This window comes from Frankliniella occidentalis, unplaced genomic scaffold (genome assembly GCF_000697945.3).
Source record: "Frankliniella occidentalis isolate FOCC.00 unplaced genomic scaffold, Focc_3.1 Scaffold71, whole genome shotgun sequence".
Lineage (NCBI taxonomy): Eukaryota > Metazoa > Arthropoda > Insecta > Thysanoptera > Thripidae > Frankliniella > Frankliniella occidentalis.
In genome coordinates this window covers 213,408-214,541 of record NW_026267201.1, presented here as the reverse complement: position 1 = coordinate 214,541, position 1,134 = coordinate 213,408, and the positions used below count along the sequence as shown (strand labels likewise).

At 52.0% G+C, this 1,134-nt stretch overlaps 1 protein-coding gene across 1 annotated transcript in view; it reads right to left on the bottom strand.

The window, feature by feature from the left end:
- The window catches only part of LOC113217444 (dopamine D2-like receptor), a 223,605-nt gene that overhangs the window by 34,680 nt on the left and 187,791 nt on the right, over window positions 1–1,134 (bottom strand). The gene's annotated exons all lie outside the window — the stretch shown is intronic.

Here is a 1,134-nt window from a genome sequence, read left to right as displayed (position 1 = left end):
GGGGGGGGCATTCCTGCGGTGGTTCGCCGGACCTGCGCTCGGGTGGTGCACGGCCCGGCCGGCCCTCTGCCCCGTTGTGAGTTGATGCGTGCAGCAGTGGCCCGCCCTGCCCCGTCCTGCCCCGCCCCGGCCCGCTCGGGAGGGCTGCTCCTGTCCTGTCACGGGGCGTAAAGCTGCGCGAGAGCTGTAACCTGTAACCTCCCCATTAGTGTGATGTACACTTTCAATCTCGGCTTGCCACGAAACGCTCTCTGCCCTACCTCAGTGCCAGACAGATGTAGCAACGGCGTGGCTGGAGTACTGTACACATTGCCAGCAAAGGTCAGTAAAAAACAAAAAGCAAAAACTAAAATAAATATAATCGTTACCACATTGACATTTCACTTTATGTTACGAACGAGACCTCGAAACTCGCTCAAGGCTCGCTACGTTTTAGGGGATGTAACGCAGCAACATAAGCGAAATCTTCACAATCGAAATGTGTTTCGTCAAATCTCTTTTCGATATACTGAATAGACAATAATGGCATAATAATTTGTAACGTCACGCAACTCCCCTGCGTTACGAGACCCTGGTTTGTCCGTAGCGTTACGAAGGCAACACTGTTTCTGCTTTGTGTCATGCCATGTGACATGAGTCTGGCCGAGTATGAGCTGCTGTAATTTAATTGGCGGAAAGGAAACATTCGCGTATCAACCAGCGCTCGCAGGAGACGTAACAAGATGTCAGCTAATTTTGTTCGCACCGTTTGTACCGTAGATACGAACGTTCCTCGTGTTCTCTGAGTCTCGGCAGGGCAAGAGAACTAATGGACGGATACATTGGCGACTGAACTCTTGGTTCTCCAAGGGCGTCTGCAAGAGGAAGAATGAGATGTCGCAAACAAGTCTCGTTTTATTATTCCTGGAGGGCACAAAGTGCATGCATCTCGGGGACACTGGCGTCCCTCTTAAAGCGGAAAACAGCCCGAAATGAAAGAAATTGCGAGTTTATTGCGATGTTTTCTGCTGCTCTCTGCATGACTTATGTCGCGACCATCACATGACGACAGCCTGACCCGACGTGCCTCGGCTGACCTCGGTCCAGAGCATCACGAGCGTCGACTGCTTCGCTTTTACTACCCGCTGGGGGGGG